Below are 26,957 nucleotides of genomic sequence, written 5' to 3'. Positions count from 1 at the left end.
TCCTGGGTTCAAGCAGTTCTCCTGCCTCAGCCTCCTGAGTAGCTGGGATTACAGGTGGGTGCCACCGCACGCAGCTAATTTTTGTATTTCAGTAGAGACGGGGTTTCACCATCTTGGCCAGGCTGGTCTTGAACTCCTGACCTTGTGACCACCCGCCTTGGCCTCTCAAAGTCCTGGGATTACAGGCATGAGCCACCGTGCCTGGCCAGATTTTAATCTAATTTTATTGGAACAATTCAGTCATATGTTTTTTCATGCTATGTATATGAGAGTTCCATCATTCAGATACTAAACAAATGTCTACTGTACATTTACTGTTCTCACTGATGATGCATTAGATAACCATGCACAAAATAAGCCTGGCTGTGGAAATGCTTATTTGTTGGGAGGGCGCTTGTTTGGATCGATGATGAGAATAATTGTCTGAGGATGCTGAGGGACTCATTCCAGATGTCAATCTGAGGTCCAGATGTGCAGCCCTCCAATAGGACAAATAAGACTCTCAGAGCCTGGCTCTATTTGGGGATCCCTCAGTGACAACAGAGTACCCCTGTGAGCATGCCTTTTCTATCTCTCCTGAGAGGGCATTAGCATCCTGTCTTAGGAGTCAGTATGCTCTTTAGTATGCTTAGTCACCCAAGACTTGCTTTAATTGTAGATAGATACTTACATATAGGAAAGATGTTCTTAAGTAACAAATGAAAAACTTTAGAAGATTGAATTAAGGGTCAAGCAACTGTGATATGTCTGCAAATCTCATTAGTGTTATGCTGAAAGAAGGAAATATGGCATGCCTTTATTAAATAATGACAATGGAACCACGTTTCGTGCTTTGTTATTTTTACTGTGGAGTATTTTCTAAGATTATGTTTGCTTTTTTTTCTCTTTCATGTTTTGCTGAGATAGAAGGCCTGGAGTCTGATCCTCCACTTCAGAGAATAGGGGTGAGTAGCTAAACCATTATCTTTTGAAATTCATATGTCATGTGCTTTTTGCTAGGTCTTTAGGTTGTTGTGTATATCTTTTCAGAAGCTTATTGAAGGACATTTTGATGATACGTCCTTTTCCTCATTGAGACCCTCACCATGTCACCTACACTATTGAATCTATCATTTCTGTTTTAATTTTAACTCTCTTCTGCTTTTATGGAAAAATGTAGAATTTAAGAGAATTTTTGGCAATTTCATATTGGATCAAAATTTATTGTAGTGAAATCCAGGTGTACCAAAATATTAACAGAGTTTCCTCATCTGTTTAATTATTGGGGTTTCAGAATAGAGACTCCATGGTTCATAAGATCTTTGTGGTCAGACTACATTATATTTCTGCTTCTAATTGAATTATTAAGTATTGACTTGAATTAGTCTTTTTCTCGTTGTTGCAGCAAGGTAAGTTATATAGGAAATTTTCTTCTCTCGATGGCATGCCTGAGATAATCATAGATATAAGACACCTGGGTGGTTTCTAGTATGCATGTAATTTTTATTTCTTGATCTGTGTGTTGAGTACTTGCTGTGTTTGCATCATGCAAATACATTGAGCTTTACAATTTTAGTGGATGCACTTTTCTACATGTATATTATTCTTCGATAGAAAGTAAAAAAAACCTCATCAAACTAGTCAAAATATTGGTTAATACATAAAAATGTCTCAAATAGATTGTGTATTACATGGTGCTTATTGATCGATGCCCTCATAATAGATCAAGTACGTTCTCTCTTTAGCATAGGCCTTTTTAGCAAATCGTGTCGTGAGTAGTTACTCAAGTATTTTTATTTTAACACATTTATGTTTTTTCTATGCATATTCTTAAATTCTCTTACACTTTTTTCTCTGTTATAAAAACATGCTGAACAATCTCAAGTCTTAAAGATTGCAGTATTGTCCCTACATATTCATGTATTTTGGTACTCAATTCTTTATACTTTCTTTGACAGATCACTTGAACATGTCTCTTGTTTTGCAGAGAGGGAATTAATGGGATACCTTCATGCTTTTCTATTCTATGTGCTACATAATTGAATATACAAGCAAATATAGTTATTAAGGTTTAGTATGATTATTTCCACAACACATGCAAAGAAGTTTCTCATACATCTTAATAGAGGCCCACATGCATTGTACGGTTGAGAATTTGGGGAAATGTTGATGAAGTTGGGTAAAGTATAAATCCAAAAGTCAGAACGGTGAACTCCTTGCTTAAGGATCTCCTTTGAGATTACTTAGTCAATACACAACTGATAAATTTAAGTGCTTTTCACCTTTTGAGCTCTCGACACACTAAAGCTAAAATGTGTTTCAACTTTTAATCCTGCTTCCCTAATTTTCCCTTTTTTAGTTTAAGATCAAAGAGCTCCAGCCATAAATTACTACCAAGAGTAACCACTTCATTTTAAGAAAGCTTAGCAATATAGAAGAATATAAAATTATTTATGACAGATGTATTTTAACCTTTTCCCCATGCTTTCCAGAGGAAATATGTTTAATCATCTGCCCTATATTAGGGAAAAAATTTCTATGCTAATACAAGTATCTATCAATCATTAATCTTTCTATATAAGATATATTGATCATAACCAATTAATTTTATTGTAAATGAGCTTTAGATTTGACATTTTGGTAGTGATATATGTTGTACAATCTCCTGAGGTCCTATAGGTCTTGAGATCTCTATGTCAAAAACTATGGATGTGTCAGTGTTTTTGGTGAATGTGAAGGATGCCACATTTTCCTTAGCCATTTCTTCTGTTCAGAATAATGGTTATGAACATTTTGCTACTGCAAGATATCCATATATTTATAATCAGAATATGCCAGTTTTTATGCACTCATGCCTCTGTTTCTGTAGAGCATTCCTAGAATGAGTAATGCTTGAAAATTAGGTCCATGTGGTTTCTTTAATGAGATATAGTCAAATCATGAAATATTTAGGTTACCATTATTTCAGTAATGTATTAGAATGTCAAGGTAAAGTTATCTACATTGTATATATACACACAACATAGATATAATTTAAACAACATATACATTTATATTTATACAGAAGATATATATTTATACAACATAAAATATATTTTATTATTTAAACATAAAATATATTTTATTTAATGTAGATTCTTTTTTTTTTAGTTTAAGACTTTGAAGGTTAAAAAAAAAATTTTTTATTATTATACTTTAAGTTCTAGGGTACATGTGCACAACATGCAGGTTTGTTACATATGTATACATGTGCCATGTTGGTGTGCTGCACCCATCAACTCGTCAGCACCCATCAACTCATCATTTACATCAGGTATAACTCCCAACGCCATCCCTCCCCTCTCCCCTCCCCACAATAGGCCCCGGTGTGTAATGTTCCCCTTCCCGTGTCCAAGTGATCTCATTGTTCAGTTTAAAATTCTTTAAGAATGTTGAATATTGGCCCCCACTCTCTTCTGGCTTGGAGAGTTTCTGCCGAGAGATCTGCTGTTAGTCTGATGGGCTTCCCTTTGTGGGTAACCCAACCTTTCTCTCTGGCTGCCCTTAACATTTTTTCCTTCATTTCAACTTTGGTGAATCTGAGAATTATGTGTCTTGGAGTTGCTCTTCTTCAGGAGTATCTTTGTGGCATTCTCTGCATTTCCTGAATTTGAATGTTGGCCTGCCTTGCTAGGTTGGGGGAGTTCTCCTGGATAATATCCTGCAGAGTGTTTTCCAACTTGGTTCCGTTCTCCCCATCACTTTCAGGTACACCAATCAGACGTAGATTTGGTGTTTTCACATAATCCCATATTTCTTGGAGGCTTTGTTCATTTCTTTTTCCTCTTTTTTCTCTGCACTTCTCTTCTCGCTTCATTTCATTCATTTGATCTTCAATCATTGATACTCTTTCTTCCAGTTGATCAAGTCGGTTACTGAAGCTTGTGCATTTGTCATGTAATTCTCGTGTCATGGTTTTCATCTCTATCAGTTCGTTTGTGGCCTTCTCTGCTTTGATTATTCTAGTTTTCCATTCTTCTATTCTTTTTTCAAGATTTTTTGTTTCTTTGCGCTGGGTACGTAGTTCCTCCTTTAGCTCTAAGAAGTTTGATCAACCAAAGCCTTCTTCTCTCAACTCGTCAAAGTCATTCTCCGTCCAGCTTTGATCCATTGCTGGTGATGAGCTGCGTTCCTTTGGAGGGGGAGATGTGCTCTGATTTTTTGAATTTCTAGCTTTTCTGCCCTGCTTTTCCCCCATCTTTGTGGTTTTATCTGCCTTTGGTCTTTGATAATGGTGACATACTGATGGGGTTCTGGTGTGGGTGTCCTTTCTGTTTGTTAGTTTTCCTTCTAACAGTCAGGACCCTCAGCTGTAGGTCTGTTGGAGTTTGCTTGAGGTCCACTCCAGACCCTGTTTGCCTGGTTATCAGCAGCAGAGGCTGCAGAAGATAGAATATTGCTGAACAGCAAGTGTTGCTGTCTGATTCTTGCTCTGGAAACTTCGTCTCAGAGGTGTGCCCAGCCGTGTGAGGTGTGAGGTGTAGGTCTGCACCTAGTGGGGGATGTCTCCCAGTTAGGTTACTCAGGGGTCAGGGACCCACTTGAGCATGCAGTCAGTCTGTTCTCAGATCTGAACCTCTGTGCTGGGAGACCCACTACTCTCTTCAAAGCTGTCAGACAGGGTCATTTACATCTGCAGAGGTTTCTGCTGCTTTTTGTTTAGCTATGCTCTGTCCCCAGAGGTAGAATCTATAGAGGCAGGCAGGCAGGCCTCCTTGAGCTGTGGTGGGCTCCACCCAGTTCGAGCTTCCCAGCAGCTTTGTTTACCTACTTAAGTCTCAGCAATGGTTTGCGCCCCTCCCCCAGCCTCGCTGCCACCTTGCAGTTAGATCTCAGACTGCTGTGCTTGCAATGAGGGAGGCTCTGTGGGTGTGGGACCCTCCGGGCCAGGTGTGGGATATAATCTCCTGGTGTGCCATTTGCTAAGACCCTTGGTAAAGCTCAGTATTAGGGTGGGAGTTACCTGATTTTCCAGGTGTTGTGTGTCTCAGTTTCCCTTGGCTAGGAAAAGGGATTCCCTTCCCCCTTGCGCTTCCCAGGTGAGCTGTTGCCTCACCCTGCTTCAGCTCTTGCTGGTTGACCAGCACCAATTGTCTGGCACTCCCCAGTGAGATGAACCCAGTACCTCAGTTGAACATGCAGAAATCACCCGTCTTCTGTGTCGCTCGCACTGGGAGCTGGAGGCTGGAGCTGTTCCTGTTCGGCCATCTTGCTCAGGATCCAGGTTTTTTCATGTAGATTCTTAACTGATAAATATGTTTAACATTATTAAAATAGATTAAAATAGGTTATAGTTAATACAATGAAAATTGGCGGTCCTATTACAAAACGTATGCCATAACTACAGCATTTATCACTGACAGTCATACCAGGATAGTCTTTTATTTCCAATCACTTAAACATTCCTAATTGCAAAAAAAATTTGAAGACTAAAATTCAGAAGTTTTGAAAGAGCCATTGCCTGGATAAATTATACAGGTTTCAGTTTTATTTATAATAATTATGTATATATTTATAAATTAATACATAATAAATTAATAACCTGTGATAGGCAATGCAAAGATGACAGTGAGAGGGCAAAATTGATAAGATTGATAAAGTTATGTTAACATGAAGAAATTAACCAGGATACCATCCACACTATAAAGTTAGAGAAATTTATCAGGACAGTTCTCAAATACTCTTCTCAATTTTAACATTGTAACAGGAATTTTTAATATTTTGGTATTATGTGTGTTTCCTTCCAGATAATTTGAACAGATTCATATTTGGTATTTTTTAAAGCCATATCTTTGTCCTTAGTGCTGGCAATGTATTCTTGAGAATGAACAAATCAGAAATATGTAAAAGCCATAAGTGAGGGTGTCAGGTTGAAGTAGTCAATCAATTATACAGAACACAAAGAATTTTATCTTGTACGATGTTCACATAACTTTACAGAAGTGTGCTGAAAGGGCTATAAAACATGGACATGATTATCTCATTGAAAGGTCCAAGAGGTACTGAAATACATGCTTTTATTTTGAACCAACCACCCTATAAATGTTGTATGGCTTATTTAGATGAGCGCCCGTGTGTGTGTGTGTGTGTGTGTGTGTGTGTGTGTGTGTGAATTTGACAGGGAAGCAAGAGCATCAAGTTTCCAATGCACTCTGACTGTGGTTAGAATCATGCTTAAAACATGGCTCCCCCAGTTCTGGAATGAGCCCACAGATCAAGCATTCCCAGAAGACATAGCAGGCTCAAATCCCTGTGTACACAATATTTCATGATTATCTTATGTCAGTAGTTTCAAAGTATACAGTTTGTGTGAAGACAAATCCAATGTCATTTTTTTTTTTTGGCTAGCCTATATGTGTGGTAAATCCATTATTTATTTACTTCCTGAAAATTACAATCAGATTAAGAAACTGCAGCAAAGTTGGCATGATGAGATAGAGACTGAAGTGTAAGCTTATGTTAATGATGCCCTTGGTTTGGATAAACACATCTAAGAGAAAACTGAAAACACACACATGGCAGGGAAACCTTGATAGAGTCTAAATATAGGATTGTATGTAGTAATGCAATCAACAGATGAGCATTTGGCAGTAATATTATTTTTCAAATATGGATAAACACTGCTTAGGAGGGTAAAGAGAGACAAAGTTGAAAGCAGGTTTATAGTAGGTGTTGTTTTAGTGTTGATCCCTTTTTGCTCCAATAATCAAAGTGATAAATATTGAAAATCGATTCATGCAGCATTACTTGTTCCATTCTAATTTTTATATATGTCAACAGTGCCATCTCCCAACCTGTGCTGTCCCCTTCAGGAGAAGTGACTGTGCTGAAGTTTATAAGGTTGACATATTGCCAGCTTCAATAGTAAAGCTGAAGTGTATACTGAATTCTTAATGCAAATAACAACTCTATTGGAAAGTAACCCAGTTATAGAAGTGCTAATTTGTCAGGAGCTGCCTTACCAAGATCAATGATGACGATAGTTATCTCAGGATTCTGAAAGATTGTTTTCAGATTTCAACTAGTCTAGCTGAATGTTCCTTAATAGAAAGAGAGGACTTTTAGAATTGGTTCAATATGATGACCTCCTGAATTATCTCACATAGCCCCTGTGTACATGCCTTTCTTTTCTCTCAGAAAATGGCACTATCATAATAGCTTTCTTACGCAGACTTCACCTTAGGGTTTTACAGTAAGGGAGGGGTCTGGTGTTTCATTTATTTTGAACTATTTGTTGTTGATTGTGTACAGTGCTTGAGTAAAAAATGGAATATAGGAACATCTAGAATAAAATTTTTAAATGATCAGGTGACTACAAAGTGAATTATTAGTGTCAATAATGTTGGGAAAGTTTTAAGAGAATATAGGAAACTTGGACATTACACAATTACACTGGGACCAAATTGTGGGGTCTCATTATAGTTAGTATTTATGTATTTTTTTCCAATTGATTTGTGTGCCTTTTTTCTGCATGTTTTTGGCAGATAGAATGGCTATAACAAGTAAGAGTATGTCAGGAAATAAAAATAAGCAGAACCCTATTCCTTTAAAATTCTCCATTTGATGGGAGGGTCATAAAATAAGTCTTAACACATTTAAAGAATTAAATTCATGTAAACCATGTTAATTTAATTCCACAATGGTATCGAATTAGAGTAAGAGGAATATCTCTTACTCTCCTAAATCTCCTAATGTTTGGAAATTTAAATTAGCATTTCTGGCCTATTTATTGGTTTAAAAAAAGACAAAAAAAAGGAAAATTGAAGTATTTTGAACTGAATAAAAATAAAAATATAGAATCTAAAACTGTATGGGATACTGATAAAACAGGATATAGGGAGAAATTTATAGCACTGAAATGCCTATATTAGAAAAGAAAACAGGTTTTAAATCAGTAAATTTGTAGTTTACCTTAAGAAACTTAGAAAAGAACAAATTAACCCAGAGTTAAGTAAAATAAAAGCATTAATAAAGGTAAGAGCAGAAATCAATGAAATATAAAACAACAAAACACAGAGAAAATTTGAGAAAATTAAAAAATAGCCCAGTGAGAAGATATTGATAAAACTTGTAACCAGACCAATTTAAGAAAAAAAGTCAAAACACAAATACCAATATTTGAAAATGTAAGAGGGTAAATCATTACAGATTCTATGAATACTAAAATGATAATAAGGAAAAATTATTTAAAAGGGGCATGTAAGCCAGGCATGGTGGCTTACCCCTGTAATCCCAGCACTTTGGCAGGCTGAGGTGGGAGGATTGCTAGAGCTCAGGCATTTGAGACCAGTCTGGGCAACATGTTGAAACCTTGTCTACACAAAAAGTACAAAAATTAGCTGGGTGTGGTGTTGCATGCCTGTAATCCCAGTCACTTGGGAGGCTGAGATGAGAGGATCACTTGAGCCCAGAATGTTGAGGCTGCAGTGAGCCATATTTGCACCACTGCCCTCCGGCCTGGGTGACAAAGCAAGACCCTACGTCAAGAAAAAAAAATGTATGCCAACATTTTTCAATAACTTAAATGAAATGGAGAAATTCCTTGAAAGACACAAACTACAAAAACTCAGTGAAGAAGTAAATAACCTGAATAGCCCTGTATCAAGTAAATTGAATTTGTAGTTAAAAGTCTTCCAACAGAGAAAACTTCAGGCACATCTAGCTTCATATGAAATGAAAAAAAAAAAAAATGCTAATCCTCTACAACATTCCAGAACATTTAGAAGAAGGGAATATTTCCCAACTTATTCTATTTGGACAGCAATACCCAGGTAAGAAAAAAAGGCACAGAAATTTAAAAAGAAGAATATACATTATTCCTCATGAACATAAATGCAAAGAAATCTAATCAAAATTTTAGCAGATGAAATGTAGAAATACTTTATGACCAAGTGAGGGTTACCCAAGGAATTTAAGGTTGGTTTTATATGTAAAGATCAACCAATGTAGGAAAATCACTTCTGGAAAGTCAGAGTAAGAGCCTCCAAAAATCTACTCCTCCATAAAACCAATAAGAGCCTTGACAGAAATAGTCGAAATTAATTTTCTAAAACTTTGGAAATTAACCAAAGGCTTACAAAATTCCAAAGAACATTTATGCAAGAAAAATGGCTGAATCAGTAAGAACAGCCAGCTCTGTGGCATTTTAATATGCCTCCTTCCCATGCTTTTCTCCCTAGTACTGTAGTAGTCTTAAAAATTAGCAGCATAGCAACCACTGGAGAAGAAGAAAGGTTTGGAAATTTCCTAAAAAGTTCCGTCCCCATATAATTATCACTATTTGACCTCTAAAGCCCAATCTATATGATTTATATTCATTTGGACTGACTCAGTGCTCACTAAGTAAGGAAATCTCAATTTCAAGGTATTGGTCAAAAAGAATCCATGGCAATTGTTGACTATCACAACTGCCTGCAGTGTTGGTAACTGAATTGGGATAAACAAGAAGCTGATCAAAAACTGAAAACTAAAATCTTGGGAATGAGATGTCTAGAGGCTGTTTCAAAAAGCTCTGACACATTCCTTTTTATCTAGAAAGCCACATGCAGGCTGGGCGTGGTGGCTCACACCTGTAGTCCCAGCACTTTGGGAGGCTGAGGCATGCGGATCATGAGGTTAGGAGTTTGAGGCCAGCCTGACCAATGTGGTGAAACCCCATCTCTACTAAAAATACAAAAAGTAGCCAGGTGTGGTGGCGCGCATCTGTAACCCCAGCTACTCAGGAGGCTGAGGCAGGAGAATCGCTTGAACCCGGGAGGCGGAGGTTACAGTGAGCCAAGATCACGCCACTGCCCTCCAGCCTGGGCGACAGAGCAAGGCTTTGTCTCAAAAAAAAAAAAAAAAAGAAAAGAAAAAAGAATAAAAAAAGAAAGCCACATGCATGTAATTGTTTACCTCTGGCTTTCCTTTTATGCTCTGGGCAAGTTAAGGAAGAGTTGTGAACTACCTAAGTGCTGAATGGGAACCATAACACACACACACACACACACACACACACACACACACACACAGCACCTTAGGAAAGGGTGAGAAGCATGTTAGTTAGAAGCATTAAAGGAAATCTCTTTCTAGTCATTATCTGTGCACTATAACTGAGCAGAGACTTCAGTATCCACATACTACAGGGCATATAAACTTTACAGAATTAGTCCGGGAAAATCATGTGAAAAAAAAACAGCAACAAAAAAAACTCTGGGAAAGGGGAGAATATGATTTGAAGAGTCGCCACATTATACATAATATGTCTATTGTTCAACAAAAAAGTACGAGACATGCAAAGAAACAGAAAAATATGGCACAAATAGGATAAGATGAAGTCAATGAAATTATCCTTAAGGAAGACCAGATGTTGATCTTAGTAGACAGACATTGAACCAGCTATTAAAAATAGGTACATAGAACTAAAGAAAAACATGTCGAAAGGGTTAAAGAAAGGTATAAAAATACTGTCTTACCAAATATAGACTACCAATAAAGAGAGAGAAATTATGAGAAAAGACAACATGAAAAAATGTAAAGCAAAAAAATTAGACAGTTGAAACAAGAGGGCCTCTATTTGCAGATTTGAGCAGGCAGAAGAAAGAATCAGTGAACTTGAAGATACGTCAATTGAGATTATCCAGTCTGAGCAACAGAGGTGGGAAAAAATGAAGAAAACTGAGTAACAAAGAACCGTAGAACAGCGTCTCTCATGCCAGTGGATGCATAAACTGGAGCCCTAGAAGGATGAAAAAAGGAGAAGGAAAGATAACTTCCCAAATTTTATGAAAAACATGAATTTATATACCCGAGATGACCAATAAAATCCAAGTAAGATACTCTCAAAGAGATCATCACCTAGCCACATCACAGTCAACATGTCAAAAGACAAACAAGGAGAGAATTCTTGAAGATAGTAAGAAAAAAATTATTCATAACATACACACCATCCTCAATAAGTCTGACAATTGACTTCTTACCATAAACCATGCAGGCTGAAAAGGCAATGTACATAACCCAAGTGATGAAATAAAAACTTTCAACCAATAATTCTAGATTCAACAAAACTATTGTTCAAAAAGAAGAAATGAAGACATTCCTAAACAAAATCTCAGAGAAATGTTCTCTATAAGACTTGTCCTAATAGAAATGCTAAAGGAACTCCTTCACTCTGAAATAGAAAGGCACTGGAGAGTAAATCAAATCCACGAGAAGAAATAAAGAGAACCAGTAAAACTACATGTGTAAGTTTAAAACAAAGTATAAATTTATTTTGTTTATAACATTTGTCTTTTTCCTATTTGATTGAAAACATAATCTCAATTATAAATTTGTGTTGATGGCATTATATAAAGATGTAATTTTGGGTAATAGCACCAAAATGTCAGAATAGGAGTTTTCTGTAATTGTTTTCCCACATAAGTATCAATTTTGACAACCATTCATGAGCAAGAGTACCTTGTGGGATTCAGGAGTTGACAGTAAAAGTTCAGCACACCAGTGGAGTAAAAAAATCTAAGAATAGATTCATTGGAAAGGGTATAAACAGTTTCACTTTACCTGCATCACCCTCCCCAAAAAGTGGCACAGCTCAGTAACAAGAGCCCGTTATTTCTTCCACAGGGGAAAACAAGAGTATAATAAATGAGTATCCAGTTTCTCAAGACATACAGGCCCCTGCCCAAGAGATCCACTTTATTTTCATCTCACCCAGAATACTGAGGTGATCAGCAAGGTGGAGTGGTTGGGAGAGGGTAAAGCAGGAAAGAGAGATGAGGACTCACAGCAACCCACACTTGACACTGCCATAGATCCTACCAGTTGCTTCATGGACTCCATCAGGAGCCCACCTGTAAGCCACTTGGGATGCAAAACTCCCATCTTGTCAACAAAACCCCAGATGCTCCAAATGCCTCCCCCACTCTTTGGCTCCCCAAGCACACTCCTGTGAAAAGCAGCGAGAATCTGCAGATGGCTTGCAAGCACTGTTGACAGCTGGCTGCACTCTGCAGAACTGGAAGAAAGCTCACAAACACGACAATTTCAGGACACCACTCTAAAAAAATGAGACTTCAGCACCTGGCCTGCCTTTATGCAACCTGGAGAAGGTGATATGGTTTGGCTGTGTGTCCCCACCCAAATCTCATGTCAAATTGTAATTCCCACTTGTCAGAGGAGGGGCCTGGTGGGAGGTGATTGAATCATGGGGGTGGACTTCCCTCTTGCTGTTCTTGTGATAAAGTTCTCATGAGATCCAGTTGTTTGAAAGTGTGTAGCATATCCCCCTTCATTCTCTTTCACTCCACCTTGGTAAGACATGCTTGCTACTCCTTTGCCTTCTGCCATGATTTTAAGTTTCCTGAGGCCTCCCAACCATGCTTCCTGTGCAGCCTGCAGAACTGAACTGTGAGCCAATTAAACTTCTTTTCTTCATAAATTATCCAGTCTTAGGTAGTTCTTTATAGCAGTGTGAGAATGGACTAATGCAGAAGGCATACAACCTTAAGAATCTGCCCCCTTGAGGGAACAAGATGTGTGGAGCAGGTTCATCCATAGACAGTGTCTGAGAGAACCTCAAAATCCCTAGCCTGACTAACTGATGAAAATGTTTCTCTCCTAAGGCCAGTCAGTAAAGACCAGAGGGGGTGACTCTTTCTTTAAATGCAAAGGCAGCAGTACAGTAATTCAAGAAACATGAAAAATTTAAAAAAATGACACCACCAGAAGAACACAATCATTTTCCAATAACCAACTCCCCAAAAATGGAGATGTTCAAATTGGTTTATAACAAATTCAAAACAATTATATTAAGGAAGCTCAGCAAACTAAAAGGAACACCAATAGACTACTCTGTGAAATCAGGAAAACAATTCATGAACAAAACTAGAAATTCAAAAAAGAGAAAAATTATCTTAAAAGAAAACCCAGAAATTATGGAGCTAAAGAATACAATGCATGAAATGAAGGAGCGTATACAACAGCAACGTTGATCAAGCAGAAGAAAAAAATCTGTGAACCTGAAGACTGGCTATTTGAAAGTATTCATCAGAGGATTAAAAAAAAAGAATGAAAAGAAATAAAGCCTACAGGATGTATAAAACATCATCAAGAGAACTAATATAGAGATTATTGGAGTCATAAAGGAGAAGAGAGAAAAGGGCAGAAAACTTATTTAAGAAATAATGGCTGAAAACTCTCCAAATCTAGGAAAAGATATGAGCATTCAGGTATATGAAGCTCAAATATCCCCATACAGGATACATTCCAAAAAGACTTCACCAAAATACATTATAATCAAACTGTCAAAAGCAAAATCAAGACAACGAATAAACCAATGCAACCACCAATCACTAAGAGGGAGACAGGATTCTTATGTTGTGATTATTATTTACATATAATTTCAGTAAGTGTTATTAGAAAATTTATAATGTTTTTAAAAAAGAAATTTGAAAGCACTGAAAGAGAAGAGACTCATCACATACAGGGAACCCTTTTAAGTCTATCAACAGATTTCTCAGTAGAAACCTTACAAAATAGGAGAGAGTGGGATGAACTATTCAATTGCTACAAGGAAAAAAATGCCAACCAATGCTTTACCTAGCAAATCTGTTCCTCAGAAATGAAGGAGAGATAAGAACTTTCCTAGACAAACAAGAGGCAGTTGTTAGATGAAAAAGAGGCAGTTCATCACCACTAGACCTGCCTTACAAGACATACTAAGGGGAGTTCTTCAAGCTGAAATGATATGGCACTAGTTAGTAATATGAAATGATAAACCTCACTGGTAAAGGAAAGTACAAAGTCAAATTTAGAACACTTTGATACTATAATGATGGTGTATAAATAATTTTACTATACTATGAAGGTTAAAAGACAAAAGTATTAAAAAAAATCATAGCTACAATAGCTTGTCAATGCATACTACAGTATAAAAAGATGTAAATTAGAACATTAAAAACAGCATGCAAGGGTAGGGAAGTAAAAGTGTAGTTTTCATATGTAATCAAATTTAATTTGTTATCAGCTTAAAATAAATTGTTATACCTATAAGATGTTTTATGTAAGTGTCATGGTAACTATAAAGCAAAAACCTCTAGTAGATATACAAAAGAAAAAGAGAAAGGAATCAAAACATAACACTACAGAAAATCATCAAATTACAAAGGAAGACAGCAAGGGAGGAACAAAGTAAGTAAAAAGAGCAAGAAAAAATTTAACATGATGAAAATAGTAAGTCCTTACCTGTCCATAATCACTTTAAATGTAAACGGATTGAATTTTCCAAACAAAAACAGAATGGACAAATGGATTTTAGAAACAACAACAATAATAAACACCACACACACATACACACACACACACACAGACAGACACACACACACACCCAGACCCAACTATGTGCTGCCTACAAGAGATTTACTTCACATTAAGGACACATACAGGCTGAAATGAAAAAAATAGAAAAAGATACTGCATGCAGATAGAAACCAAAAGAGAGCAGAGGCATCTATACATATAGCATACAGAAAAGATTTTAAGTTAAAAACTATATCAAAAGGCTAAGGTCAAAATCGTGAAGCAGTTAATTGTTCCAGAAGACATAACAATTGTAAATGTTTATTCACCCAACGTTGAAGCACCTAAATATATAAGGCAAATATTAATACATATAAAAGGAGAAATATACAGCAATACAGTAATAGTAGTGAACTTCAGTATCTCCCTTTCAAAAATGAATAGATAATCCAGACATAAAATCAATAAGGAAACATTTAAACTTCACTTTAGACCAAATGGATCTAACAGACATATAGTGAATGTTTCATCCAACAGTGGCAGAATTCACATTCTTCTCAAGCACACATAGAACATTCTCCAGGATAGATTATATGTTAGATCACAAAATAATATTACAAAATTTAATGAAGCTGAAATACTATCAATTATTTTTCACCACAATAGCATAACACTAGAAATCAATAAGAAGAAGAAAACTGGAAATTTACAAATATATAGAATTAACATATTCCTGAATGACCAATGGGTCAAAGAAAAAAATCAAAATAATTTTGTGACAGCAAAGTAGAAACACAACATACCAAAACATACTGCAAAAGCAGTTCTATGAGGTAAGCTTATATTAATAAACACATTTTTAAAAAGATTTTAAATAAACAACATTACACCTCAAGGAACTACAAGGAAGGAAAAAAAAACAAGCCCCATGTTATCAAAGGGAAGGAAATAACAAAACTCAGACAGAAAGAAATGAAACATAGACTAGAAAAACAATAGAGAATATTAACAAAACTTATAGTTTTTTAAAAAAATTAAATCAACAAACTTTTAGCTAGACTAAAAAAGAGAAGACTCAAAATAAAAAATGAAAGAGGAGACATTACAACTGATACCACAGGCAATACAAATTAAGAGAAAACTATATGCCAACAAATTAGTTAACTTGCAGTGGGTAAATCCCTAGAAACATACAACCTACAAAAACTGAATCATGAAGAAGTGGAATATCTGAACAGATCAATAATGAGTAAGGGAATTGAATCAATATTCAAAAATCTCACAAAAAGAAAAGCTCAGGATCAGATGACTTCACTGGTGAAGACTACCAACCATTTAAAAAAGAATTAATACCACTCTTTCTTAAACTCTTCCAAAAACATTGAAGAGGAGAAAACACTTTCAAATTCATTATAAGAGGCCAGTTTTACCTTGATATCAAGGATTTAAAAAGAACACTTTGAGAAATGAAAATTACAGGCCAAAAACCCTGATAAATATAGATGCAAAAATGTTCAGCAAAATACTAGCAAACCTAATTCAGCAACACATTATAATGGCATACATCATGATCAAGTGAGATTCATGCCTGGGATGCAGGATGGTTCAATATAATCAAATCAACAAATGTTACACTGTTTTAACAGGATGAAGGATAAAAATCATATGATCATCTCAATAGATTTAGAAAAGCATTTGACAATATTCAACATCCTTTCAGGACTAAAAACCCTCAATAAATCAGGTATAGAAAGAATGTGCCTCAACACAGTAAAAGCCACATATGACAAACCTGGAGGTAATATACTCAATGGTGAAAAGTAAAAAGCTTTGACCCTAAGATCAGAACAAAAACAAGGATGCCCAATCTCACCACTTATATTTAACATAGTAGTTGAAATTCTAGCCAGACCAATTAGGGAAGAAAAAAGGCACCCAAGTTGGAAAGAACGAAGTTAAATTGTCTCTGTAGATGACAAGATCTTATATGAGAAAACACTAAAGACTCCACCAAAACGCTGTTTTAGTTAGAGCTTAAAAAAAGAATTCACTAAAGTTGCAGGATACAAAATCAATGTACAATATCAAGTTGCATTTCTAAACACCAAAAACAAGTTATCCAAAAAATTAAGAAAACAATCCTATTTGTGATATCATAAAAAATACTAAAGAATACCAAAGAAACTGAAAATAAATGGAAATAAATGGAAAGATAACCTATGTTCATCAGATGAATTAATACTGTTAAAATGTTCATGCTACCCAAAGCAACTTACAGATTAAGTGCAATTCCTACTAAAATTCCAATGACATTTTTCACAGAAATAGAAAACACAGTCCTAAAGTTTGCATGGAACTGCAAAAGACTCAATGAAGCAATTTTGAGCAAGAATAGCAAAGCTGGAGACATCACACCACCTAACTTCAAAGTTTATTAATCAAAACAGCATGGCATAAAAACAGACAGAAAGACCAATGGAACAGAATAGAGAGCCCAGAAATAAACTCACATTTATAGAGTCAACTAACATTCAACAAAGCAGCCAAGAGTACACAATGGGGAAAGTATAGTCTCTACAATAAATGGCACTGGGAAGACTGAATATCCAAATGCAAAAGAATGAAATTACACCCTTATCTTACACCATACACACAAATCAAATCAAAATTGATAAAGACTTAAATATAATACCTGAAACCATAAAATCTTTAGGGGAAAACTCATTGACATTGGTCTTGGCAATGATTTTTTTGATATGACACCAGAAGCACAGGCAATAAGTGGGACCCTGACAAACTAAAATGTTTCTGCACAGCAAAGGAAACAATCAATCATCAGAACTAAAAGGCAGTTTATGAAATGGGAGAAAATGTTTGCAAACCACATATCTGATAAAGGGTTAATATCCAAAAATATATAAGGAATGTATAAAATTCAACAGAAATAAACAAATAATCCAATTTTAAAATAGGTGAAGAACCTGAATAGACATTTTTTTCAAAGAAGACTTACAAATAGGCAACAGGCATATGAAAAAATGCTTGACATCACTAATCATCAGGGAAATGCAAATGAAAGCTCCAGTGAAATATCACCTGTAACTATTAGGATGGCTATTATCAAAAACTCAAAAGAAAACAAGCTGGGGGAATGTAGAGAAAAGGGAAAAGAAGGCCCTTATACACTGTTGGTGTGAATTTAAACTGGAATAGCCATTATGGAAAACAGCATGGAGGTTCCTCAAAAAATTAAAAATAGAACTACTATATGATCCAGCAATTTCACTATTGAGCATATATCCAAATGAATTCAAATGACTGTCTTGAAGAGGTATTTGCACACTCATATTTATTTCAGCATTATTCCCAATAGCCCCGATATGGAATCAACCTAAGTGTTCATCAGTAGATAATTAGATAAAGACAACCTGGTATATAGACACAGTGGAATCTATTTAGCATTCACAAAGAAGGAAATCCAACCTTTAAAATCCTTTAAAAGTTAAACTCATAAAAACAGAGAAGAGAATGGTGGTTTCCAGAAACTGGAGGGTCAGGGAATGGGGAGATGTTGGTCAAAAGGTACAAACTTTCAGTTATAAAATGAATAAGTTCTAGAGATCTAGTGTACAACAGCATTACTATAATTAATAATAATATTTTGTATACTTGAAATTTGTTAAAAGAGTAAATATCAATATTCTCAAATACACACACAAAAATAGAACTATCTGAAGGAACTGATATGTTAATTATCTTGATTATAGTAATCATTTCATGATGTATAATGAATATCAAAACATAATAGTGTACATCTTAAGTATATACAATTTTGATTTGTTAATCATACTTCAATGAAGCTAGAAAAAAATATGTAATTTTTAAGACAGTAATAATATAAATTAAGGGTGAGGGAACTGACTTATGTTGGAGCAAAGTTTTTGTAAACTAATCAGTATCCATTCAAGCTAGATTATTTTAAATTGTTAATTTAATTGTAATACTAAGGCAACCACTAAAAAGGGCTTTAAAAAATACAGTACTTGAGGCTGGGCACAGTGGCTTATGCCTGTAATCTCAGCACTTTAGGAGACCTAGGTGGGTGGATCACAAGGTCAGGAGTTTGAGATCAGCCTGATCAACACGGTGAAACCCTGTCTCTACTAAGAATACAAAAATTAGCCGGGCGTGGTGGCGGGCACCTGTAATCCCAGCTACTCAGGAGGCTGACGCAGGAGAATCACTTGAACTCGGGAGGTGGAGGTTGTAGTGAGCCGAGATCACACCACTGCACTCCAGCCTGGGTGACAGAGCGAGACTCCATCTCAAAAAAAAAAAAAAAAAAAAAAAGCTAATTTCATTAGCTATATGAAATTCTGAGAGACGAAACTGAAGTCTCCAACTATAATTGTGGATTTGTCTATTTCTCCTATCAGTTCTATCAGTTTTTGCATCACATATTTGAGGCTCTGTTGTTTGGTGCATACACAACTGGAATAATCGTGCCTTCCTGGTGGCTTGATTATTTTATGATTATATAGAGCCTATCTTTGTGGTATTTTTATTTACTCTTAAATCTACTTTGTGTTATATTAATATACCCATTCTTTTTTTAAAAAAATTGTTTGCAAGATACATCTTTTCCATTCTTTTAATCTCAACCTACCTGTGCCATTGAATTCGAAGTGAGTTTTCACATAGAGAACATACTATTGAATCATCGTTTTAAATATTTCATTTGCCAATCTTCTATATATTGAGGTAAAATTCACATAAAATTTATCATTTTAAGGTGTACAATACAGTGACATTTAGTAATACACATGTTATGCAATATTAACTCTACCTGATTACTAAGTGTTTTCATCATCCAAAGAAGGAAACTTTATACTCATTAAGCAGTTAATTCCCATTCCTTCTCCCTGCCACGGGCAACCACAAACCTACTTTTCTATCTCTATGAATTTATGTATTACGGATATTTTGTATAAATTGAATTATACAATAAGTGACCTTTATGTTTGGTTTTGTTCACTTAGCATACTGTGTTTTGATATTCAACTATGTTGTAGTATGTCTCCGTTTTATCTGAATAACTCAGTTCTTTTTGTTGTATACCTAAAAGTTGATTCGTAGGTTGTAATAATAATTCTATGTTTAGTTTATTGAATAGCTGCCAAAGTTTTTCCATAGTGGCTCTGTCATTTTAAAATCCCACCAGCAATGGATGAGAGTTCCAGTATCTCCACATCCTTACCAATATTTATTATTTTATATTTTTACGATTATAGTCTTCCTAGTGGATATGCAATGGTATCTCATTGTGTTTTTGGTTTGCCTTTCCCTAATGACTAACAATGTTGAGCATCTTATAATATACTTGTTAGCTATTTGTGTTTAGAGAAATTTCTATTCAAGTGCCTTGCCCATTTTAAAAACTGAGTTATCTTGTCGACTTATGAGTTCTTTAATACAGTAAACTCTTATCAGATACGACTTATAAGTATTTTATCCCATTCTGTAGGTTACCTTTTCACTTTTGTGATAGTCCATTATGCACAAAGGTTTTGATTTTTGATAAATCCAATTTATCTGCTTTTGTTGTTGTTTTTGTTGGTGGTGCTTTTGCAAAACCCAGTGTCATGAGGTTTTTCTCGTTATCTTTGGAGAATTTTATAGTTTGGGTCTATACGTGTAGATTATTGATCTAATTTCCATTCATTTGTGTGTATGCTCTGAGGTAGGGGTCCAAATTCAATTTTTGCATTGAATTGAAAATTCATATTTCAATTTCATATTTCAACTGCATATTCAGTTGCTGCAGCACGATTTGTTGAAGAGATCATTCCTTTCCACGGGGAATGATCTGCGACTCTTATCAGAAATCAATTGATCATAGATGTATGGGATTATTTCGGACTTTAGATCTTGTTCCATGAATATGCCTATTTTTATGCCAGCACCACAATATTTTCATTACTATAGCTTTATCATACATTTTGAAATCAGGAAGTATGTATCCTCCAAGTGTGACTTTCATTTGCTAGACTGTTTTGACTATTTGGGGTCTTTGCAATTCCATATGGATTTCAGAATTGACTTTTCATTTAAAAAAAATGGTAGTTGAGATTTTCATAGGAATTATATTGAATCTACAGATCCCTTTGGGTAGTATTGCCATCTTAACAATATTGTATTCCAACCCATGAACATGGATGTATTGCCATTTGTATCTTTGTTCTTTTCTTTCAGCAACATTTAGTATATGACACTTGTAACTCCTTGGTTAAATTTATTCCTAGGCATTTTATCCTTTCTGATACTGTGTAAATGGCATTATTTTATTGATTTCTCTTTTACATTGCTTGTTGTAGGTGTATAGAAATACAACTGATTATTGTGCTTTTATTGGATTATCTGCAACTTTGCTGATAATTTATTATTAGCAACATTTATTTATTAGCTCTAGTAGGTTTTTTCTTTTTCTTTAGAGTTGTCTATATATGTTGCTCTGTGGATAATTTTACTTCTTGATCTCCGATATGGATACCTTTATTTCTTTTTCTTACCTAATTGCTGTAGCTAGAATTTTCAGTATAAAGTATGATAGAAGTTGTTCACAGCTCTCCTTGTCTTCTCTCTGATCTTAGGGGTATAGCTTTCGGTCTTTCACCATTAAGCACAGTGTTAGCTGTGGGGTTTTCTTAGATGCTTTTTAATATATTAAGGATGTACTCTGCTATTTCTAATTGGTTGAGTGTTTTTATTATAAAATGGTGTTAGATTTTATGACTTTATGTTCTTCATAATTGAGATTATCATGTGGTCTTCTTTTCATTCGATTAATGTGGTATATTATATGATTTTCATATGCTGATTTACCTTTACATTTTTGGGGTAAACCCCATTGTGTACACAGGTTTTTTGAGGGTCTGCTAATTTTCTTCACTCTTTTCTCTCCCTGAGATGGAGTAATGTTAACTGACTTATCTTTAAGTTTACTATTTTTTCTTCTGCTGCTCAAATCTGCTTGAACCTATATAGTGAAGTTTTTATTTTCTCATTGAACTTTTCAGCTTCAAAATTTCTTTTTGGTTACTTTTTATAATATCTGTTTCTTTACAGATATTCTCTATTTGGAAAGACATTTTTCTCCTGGTTTTCTTTACTTATTTGTCTGTATTTTTTTTTAAGTCTTTGAGCATATTTGAGGCAGTTGATTTAAGTATTTGTGTACCAAGTCCATTGCCTGAGCTTTTGCATAGAGATTTTCTATTAATTTTTTTTTTTTTTCTGTGAACAGGCCTCATTTTTTTTTCTAGAAAATTGGACATTTTGAGTATTATAACAACATGGCTATTTTAGAAATAACTCTCCTCCCTCCTTAGGTTTTGTTTCTGCTTGTTGCATGTTGCTGTTGTTTGCTCGTTAGTGATTTTTTCTAAAGTATTTTGAAAAGTCTGTTCTTGATCATGTGGGTCCATTGAATTCTGTGTTCTGTTAATTTCATGGTCAGCTAGTGTTTTGAAAGTTTCCTCAAGTGCCTACAGCCAATAAGAGAAAAAGAAAAGAAAAACAGAAAAAGAGAGGAAAAAAGGAAGAGGGAAAGAGATTTTAAAAAATAATGTTGGCCGGGCGCGGTGGTTCAGACCTGTAATCCCAGCACTTTGGGAGGCCAAGGCAGGCTGATCACCTAAGGTCGGGAGTTCAGGACCAGCCTGGCCAACATGGAGAAACCCTCTCTCTACTAAAAATACAAAATTAGCTGGTGTGGTGGCATGTGCCTGTAATCCCAGCTACTCGAGAGGCTGAGGTAGGAGAATCGCTTGAACCCAGGAGGCAGAGGTTGCAATGAGCCGAGATCGCGCCATTGCACTTGAGCCTAGGCAACAAGAGCAAAACTGTCTCAAATACATAAATAAATAAATAATAATAATAATAATGTCTGCTGATTGGCTCTGTTTGGGCCCTCATTCAATGCCTAGTCAGGCCATTTACAACTCTCTTAACTTCTACTACTTGCTTGTGTACTGACTAAAGGCCAGCTATAGGTGAAAGCTTAACCTCATCTCAGATCTTATAGGTGAAAGCTTAACATCATCTCAGATCTTTTTGGACCATGAATCCTACCCTGGGTATGCACATGATCTTCTTAATTTCCCAGTAGATGCAAGAGTTTTAATAAATTTTAAAAGTCCTTATTCCCTCATGTATCTCCTTTTCCGACCTTTTCAGTCTGTTTATTGTTCATCTGAACTGACATCCTTTGCCCCAGGCTGCTGTGGCAAAAACTTTTACCTTTAAATGCTTTCACCACAAGCCACCTGGGAAGCCGCCCCAGACCTGGGACTGCTCTGACCCTGAGGAAACAAAGACAAGACCTTGCACAGCCAGGCAGCCATAAGACAAGTCCACACCCAAACCCCAGTTCTTTCAGAAGAAGGTCTGCGTTGGATTCTCTGGCCCTAGTAACCAGCAAAATACTTTGTCAAGTATTTTTATCAGTCTGTGGTTAGCTTGTCTTTCTCAGAGCAGTTTTTAATTTTAATAAAATCCAATTTGTCAATTACTTATCTCATGTGACTCTGGTGTTACATCTAAAATGTTATCACCATACTTGAGGTCACCTAGGTTTTCTCTAGGAATCGTATAGTTTTGCGTTTTATATTTGGTGTATGACACATTTTAAGTTAACTTTTGTGAGGTTGTGAGGTCTGTACCTAGATTCATTTTGTTTTGCATGTTACTTCAATATTCGTAAGAAACATTGGTCTATAATCTTCTTTCTTATAGTATCTTAGCCTTGCTTTAGTTTTTGGGCAATGCTGGCCTCACTGAATAAATTCAAAGTATTCCCTCTTCTTCAATTATTTGGAAAAGTTTGAGAAACACTAGTGTTAACTGTTTTCTAAATTTTTGGTAGAATTTACCAGTGAACCAACTGGTCCTAGGCTTTTCTCTAGTAGGTGGTTTTGATTATGCTTTCAGTCGCTTTACAAGTTATATATCTATACAGATTTTTATAATTCAGTCTTGGTAGGTTGTGGGTATTTAGGAATCTGACCACTTCATCTAAGTTATCCAATTAGTTGGCATACAGTTGTTTATAGTTCTATAAATAATCATTTTTATTTCTGCAAAATTGGTAATATCCCAGTTTCCATTTTTTGTTTCATTGAATCTTTTTTCTTAGCTCATCTAGCTAAATGTTTGCCAATTTTGTTGATCTTTTGGAAGAACCAACCTTTGATTTATTAATTTTCTCTATTCTTTTTTCTGTTCTTTATATTATTTATTTCCACACGAATCTTTACTATTTTCTTCCTTCTGCTGCCCTTTAATGTTTTTAATTTTTTATTTTTAAGGTGGAAATTTAGGTTGAGAAATTTTTTTAAATGAAAGCATTTAGAGCTATACATTTTCCTTCTGGTGTTCCTTTCACTTACCTGCCATAAATTTTGATACGTTGAGTTTTTGTTTGTCTTGGGGTATTTTCTAATTTCTCTTCTAATTTCTTTCTTGACCCATTGGCTATTTAAATGTATTTAATTTTTTACATATTGTGGATTTCCCAGTTTTCCTTCTGTTATTGATATCTAGTTTTATTCCATTGTGATCACAGAAGATATTTTGTATAATCGCAGTCTATTAACATTTATTAAGCCTTGTGTCATGGCCTAACAGAGGATCTATGTTGGAGAATGTTCCAAGTGCAATTGAGAATACTATTCTGGTGCTATTAGGTGAAATATTCTCTATACGTCTGTTAAGTCCAATTCATCTATAGTGTTGAAGTTTTCTGCTCCTCATTGATTTTCTATCTTATTATTCTATCCATTATTAAAAGTGGAGTAGTAAAGTCTCTTAACTATTATTGTAGAACTCTCTGTTTTTCCTTTCAAGTCCCAGCTCTGTTTGCTGCATAAGTGTTTACAATTGTTGTATCTTTTTGGCAAATTGACCAGTTTCATAAACGTAAAATGTACTTCTTACTGTCTTCTAACAGTTTTTTTTTTCTTTTTACATAAAGCCTATCTTTTCTGATCTTAGATTCCCTTACACTCCACCCCAGCTCACTTTTGGTTACATTTACATAATGTATCTTTTCCATCCTTTCATTTTCAACCTGTTTGTGTCTTTATATCTAAAGTGAGTGTCTTATAGACAGCATAAACTATATCATTTAAAAAAATCCATTTTGCTTATTTCTGCCTTTTGACTGGAGAGTTTAATCCATTTGCATTTAAAGTAATCACTGATCATGAAATACTTTCAGTATTTTGTTAAAGTTTTATGTATGTCTTATAACTCTTTTGCTCTTCATTTCCTTCAATATTGCCTTTGTGTCTAACTTATCCTTTTGTGTCACACTTTGATCCCCTTCTCATTTCTTTTTGTATATTTTCTTTGTGGTTACCACGAGGACAATGTATCAACTTTTAAAGTTATTACAATTTTATTGTTTAAAATCTCTCCCATTCAGGGATTTTAGAAAGGTTAAATAATAATGTAAATGAGATATCTAGAACAATATAAGCATTCAGGAATTAGCTCAATTCCAATCCTTTCTCCACCTCCACCTCTTTCTCTGTGAGATTATAGAAAAGATGACAAAAAGGATGTTTTCTGAGCCCTTTAATTGTTGAGAATGATCTTTGAGAAAAAGAAAAAAAATGAAAGCATTAGGATTGTACAACAGCCTGGAAGTATAATTAAGTGTAAATTAAATAGATAAAAGTTATAAGCAGAGGAAAGTATAGTAGAACTCAGTATTTAAAAGAGTCAATGTGAAAATTATATACATTTATATAAAATAAAACCACCAGACAAATCTGATATCCTTAGGATTTTTCTTTCTTTCATGTGATTTCTAATTGATACATATGACACTAAACCATTGACCTGAGCTGTAAGAGAAACTGGAAATTGTTCTGTTATCTTTTGTAGGATTTCTAGAACTTTTTGCCCTCAGACTTAAATGCCAATGGATTCCTACTTATTGTTTACTGCTTTTGGATTTACATATGATTTCATTCTTTCTCATCTCTTATCCTTACAATGTAATTTGAACTGATGCCAATTTAAGTTCAATTGCATACAAAAACTCTATTCCTATGCAGCTCTGCCCCATCTAATTTATGTTATTGATGTCACAAATTACATCTTTGTACATAGTTTACATATTAACATGGATTTATAAATTTTTATGTATTTGTTTTTAAAATCCTGTAGAAAACAAAAAGTCAACACACCAAAATTAAAATAATACTGGTTTTTATATTTGTCTGTGTGCTTACCTTTATCAATGTTCTTTACATCTTTATATGGGTTTGAGTTACTGTCTTGTGTCCTTTAATTCCAACCTAAAGAACTCCCTTTAGCATTTCTGGTAGGGCAGGTCTAGCAGTAATGAACTCTCTGAGTTTTTATTTAAGAATGTCTTAATTTCTAGCTCCTGTTCAAAGTAAAGTTTTCTGTATATACAATTCTCTGTCCATTGATTTTTGTTCATTTTCCTTTCAGCTCTTTTAAATATATTATCCCACTTTCTTCTGCCTTCCAAAGTTTCTATTAACAAAATTTAGCTTATAATCTTATTGAAGATCTCATGTACATGAGTGGCTTCTCTCTTGCTGTTTTCAAGATTCTATGACTTTGGTTTTTGATAGTTTAAATATAATGTGTCTTATTGTGGGTCTTTTTGGATATATCCTAGAGTTTCTTGATCTTCTTAGATTGGTATATCCATGTATTTTAAGACGTTTGAGTAGTTTTCAGCCATTATTTCTTCAAACAATCTCTCTTCTTTGGGGACTTCCATTTTGCCTATATTGGTTCTTTTGATGGCGTGGCACCAGTCCCCTAGACTCTGTTCACTTTTTTCCAGTCTTTTATTTCTAATCCTCAGACTCAATAGCTTCACGTGTCCTGTATTCAAGTTTGCTGATTCTTACTTCTTCCAGCTCAAATCTGCTGTTGAACCCTCCCTTGTAACATTTTTAATTCCATTTTTGTATTTTTCAAGTTAAGTATTTTTATTAGGTTCCTCTTCATAATTTCTCTTTGTTGATATTCTCATTTTATCACACACAATTTGTCTGATTTCCATTAGTTTTTTTCTTTGTTTTCCTTTAGCTCTTTGAACATATTTAAGACCTTTTTAAAGTCTTTATCCAAGTTCTATTTCTGTGCTTCTGTGGAGATATTTTCTGCCAGTTTATGTTCTTCTTTTCCATGGGCCATGTTTTCCTGTTTCTTTGTATACTTTCTAATTTTGGGTTGAAAACTGAGCATTTGAAAATAGAGCCAACTTCCCAGTTTCCACAGCGAGTCTTTATGCCACAGTATACTTTCACTGATTAATTAGGTATATCTAAGCTTAGGGAGCAGCTGAGTCAAAAGTTTAAGGTCTTCTCAGGTCTTTTCTGAATATACATGTTTCCTATGCCTGTGTGAAACGTTCTCAATTTCCCTATATAAACAGCTTTTTTTTTTTTTTTTTTTTTTTTTGAGACGGGGTCCCGCTCTGTCACCCAGGCTGGAGTGCAGTCATCTCGGCTCACTGCATCCTCCACCTCCCGGGTTCAAGCGATTCTCCTATACAGATGTGTGCCACCACATCTGGCTAATTTTTGTATTTTTAGTAGAGACGGGGTTTTGCCGTG

At 35.0% G+C, this 26,957-nt stretch overlaps 1 protein-coding gene and 2 non-coding genes across 3 annotated transcripts in view; all 3 read left to right on the top strand.

The window, feature by feature from the left end:
- Positions 1-26,957, top strand: part of LOC126959065 (uncharacterized) — a 186,933-nt gene that overhangs the window by 53,368 nt on the left and 106,608 nt on the right. The window contains exon 26 of the mRNA XM_050798018.1: positions 907-944. The gene's annotated coding sequence lies outside the window, so the exon portion shown is untranslated. The remainder of the gene's footprint in view (positions 1-906; positions 945-26,957) is intronic.
- LOC126960485 (small nucleolar RNA SNORD109A) lies at positions 401-467 on the top strand. Its single transcript, XR_007728025.1, has one exon. It is a non-coding gene; the product is annotated as a small nucleolar RNA SNORD109A (small nucleolar RNA).
- LOC126960488 (small nucleolar RNA SNORD109A) lies at positions 6,983-7,046 on the top strand. Its single transcript, XR_007728027.1, has one exon. It is a non-coding gene; the product is annotated as a small nucleolar RNA SNORD109A (small nucleolar RNA).

The sequence above is a fragment of the Macaca thibetana genome, chromosome 7 (genome assembly GCF_024542745.1).
Source record: "Macaca thibetana thibetana isolate TM-01 chromosome 7, ASM2454274v1, whole genome shotgun sequence".
Classification (NCBI taxonomy): Eukaryota; Metazoa; Chordata; class Mammalia; order Primates; family Cercopithecidae; genus Macaca; species Macaca thibetana.
This window is presented reverse-complemented; position numbering and strand designations above follow the sequence as displayed.